We start from the raw sequence: 3,337 nt of genomic DNA on the forward strand, positions 1-3,337 counted from the left end.
GCATCTCTAAATCCGGTGGAGAAACCCCAGTTCCAAAGACGAGAGCACCCAGTCCACATTTTACATTAGATTTTGCCCTCCCGTGGCCATTCCTTAGAATTGCAGCTCAGGATCACACCACCTGGTTGATTCAGTGATCCAGAAAACAATCAAGCCAGATCTGTTACTTTAAAACAACAGGAGGAATAGGGACTCCAGGGGTGGCTTCTGGAGCAGAAGCTGGGAAAAGCATGCAGGAGGTTCAACTTGGGCCTGTCTCTTTGTGTTTAGTTGCTAGGAGAGCTGCTTGGGGGTTGGTCCCAGCCACAAGGCATCCTCCAAGTGGGTACATGTGTACATAAGACCTCACCACCCTCTGGAATCAGAACCTCGAGGTGAGGTACCAGAATCCATCTGTAAACATCCTAACATCCCACACATTTTAAAAGCGCTGCTTAGTTTGTAAGCTGAACTGTCATAGAAACCGAAGTCAGGTGACTAAACCTTCATAGAATCAGGAACAAGACTCCAGAGAGACCCCAGGAATTTTAATATCAAGAGAAATAGTCTTGCCTTACAGTCACTGCTGCCCAGTTCTTGCTCCCCAAACCCTAGGAGTACTTTGCCAATGCCTGTTTTGACTTATAAGCACCAGCAGTCTTCTAATAAACACCTCTGGCCTACATTAGCCAAAATTAGTTTCTGTTATTTGCAAACAACTAACCCCAATAAATGGAGTCCTGTTATGGTACTGTGGGTTAATGCACTGGACTGCAAAGGTTGGCAGTTCAAGCTCACCAGTTGGTCCTTGGAAACCCCTATACAGGGTCGCTATAGGTTGGAACCGACTTGATGACACTCAACAATCAATCAGTATATTCAGTTACAATCACATAGAGAAGCTTATTAGCAGCTTCTAATTACTCCCATAATTCCAAATTTCTGAGAAAGAGAATCTGATGACTCAGCTGGAGAGTTCCACCTGTGATCCAATTAGCACTAATCCCAAGAACATTCTCAGACAAAGGCCATCACTGTAGACTCCATGAACACTTCCAATTGTATCTCCTCAATGCACTGCCATTTAACTACTCTGCCATTCCGCTTCCATTTTATAAACAAAGTCACTGAGGAACAGAGCAGGCAGAGTAGCAAAGCTAGAATTTCACTAAACACTATCTGTCCCCATGGGATATGCTTCTTCCATGGCCCCCAGTAGCCTCCCCAAAAGTGGGGTCCCCAAGTAACTTTCTAAAAATACAGCCCGACTCACTTAGTTATGCAACAGCCTAATGACCCTGCTGAAGATTTATTTACTCCTGTTGCTCGCTGAAGACGAGATGGTCTCAGTTCTGGCTTCTGCCCCCCAAATGGCAATCTCTGATATGAATCAGAAAAAAATAAAATAAAATGTGTTTACAGTGGCAATGCCTGACAGTCACAAGTGCTCAACCATCTCTGCAGATTTTCCAGCTCCTAGTCATGCTGCAGCCTCTCCGTGGTAACACACATTAAGTCCTGTACCAGAAAACAACATTGACAATGTGGGAAGTCGATTCTGTGTTTACAGACACAAACATCCTAAGTCAGGCATGTCTTCAGAGCTGCCAGAGACTCTGCATGAAGGAACACATACGTCTTCCCTCCCTGGAAGGTTTCCAGGCTGCAAACAGGGCCTCTGCTCTAAGTGAGACTGCATCTTCTAGAAAGTTCCATGTGATTTGGTGATAAATAGGATCAATTTGTCAGTATACTTGTCTCATGCTTAAAAACCCATCTTTGGAGGGAGGGCTTGTTGGCAAATAGGAATTGCTGTTAATGCAAAATGTCAAAGTAAAATTCTGCTTTGGTGACAAATTCTGGGTGCCTAACATGAACAGACCCTGTGCTAAGCATTGCTTCCTTTGTTCCACACACATCAACCTGAGGAGACAGGTATTACTGTCTCCAGATGAGATAACCTAGCCTCAGAGAGGTTAACTTACATGGTACAGTAGGTAACTCCCTGCTGTCACATTCATTGTTGTTATAACTAAATGTACTGGGGGGTTTTGTTGTTACATGCTGTCAAGTCAATTTGGATTCACAGCGACCCTATATAGGGTTTCCAAGGAGTGACTGGTGGATTTGAACTGCTATCCTATTGGCTAGGAGTCTAGTGCTTATCCTACAGCACCACACCAAGACCACCCTAAATACACTAGTTGAGTAACATAAAATCCAACGTTAAATAATACGAAGAATAAAGATTTTCTAGCTCTTGATACTGTGAACTTCAAACTCCAAGGCTAGTTTGATTTCAAGTCTCAACACAATTCTCAAGAGTCTATTTTCTTCCCATCTCTTCTGTCTGCCTCAAAGGTAAGGAGCTTACCTCAGGGTGGTAAAATGACTGCCACAGTACCATCCATACACCACAAACTCAAAGAAAGAGAAAACACTTCTTTCCCAGAACCCTAGTAGCCACCTTCTCCAGACTTGGTGGCCCCTCATTGGGTCTCCCACCATCCCTGAGCTCATATGCCCAGGCCATACAGTGCCATGTCCTGTTCCTTATAGCCAGGAGTGTCTCTAACTTCTAACTTCCAAAACACAAACAAACTGCAGGGAATAACCACCAGAGGTGCTTTCAGGAGAAAGGGGAGTGGCTGTTGGGGAGAGGTCATCACAATTAGAAGGTTGTGACGCCATGATTTGAAATCAGGCCTGTCTAGCTCCAAAGCCTATTTACACAAAATGTATTTAAATGAGCTCTTGCTGTAAGTCAGACATTTTAGATGCTAGAGATACATCTATTTTAAAGATCTCCCTGCCCTCCACCTGCTGTTGGCTCTGCTGCTTCTTGGGGCCAAAGCCTTCTGAATTTACAAGGCCTTGGAGGGGGACAAATGTTGCCTGACTAGCTTTTCTAGATTTGAGTCAGCTTGTAACTCCTGGTTGTTAATCTCTCTGTCTCTCAGCCTCCTCATCTATAAAATCAGGAACAGCACTCACTGCCTTCCTCAGATGGCTACACTAATAAAGAGAGCTCTAAAAAGGAAATCAGGAAAACAATATCATTTACAACAGCTACCCAAAAGGAGAAATTCTTCTTCTTGTTGTTGTTAGGTGCCATCGAGTCGGTACCGACTCATAGTGACCCTATGCCAGCAGAATGAAATACTGCCTGGTCCTGGGCCAACCTCACTATCATTGCCACGCTTCAGCCCACTGATGCTGCCACTTTGCCAATCCATCTCGCTGGAGGTCTTCCTCTTCTTCTCTGATCCTCCACCCTACCAAACATGATATCCTTCTCCAGTCACTGGTCCCTCCTGACAGTATGTCCGAAGTATGAGAGATGAAATTTGGCCATCCT

Source organism: Chrysochloris asiatica, unplaced genomic scaffold (genome assembly GCF_000296735.1).
Source record: "Chrysochloris asiatica unplaced genomic scaffold, ChrAsi1.0 scaffold00039, whole genome shotgun sequence".
Taxonomy (NCBI): Eukaryota; Metazoa; Chordata; class Mammalia; order Afrosoricida; family Chrysochloridae; genus Chrysochloris; species Chrysochloris asiatica.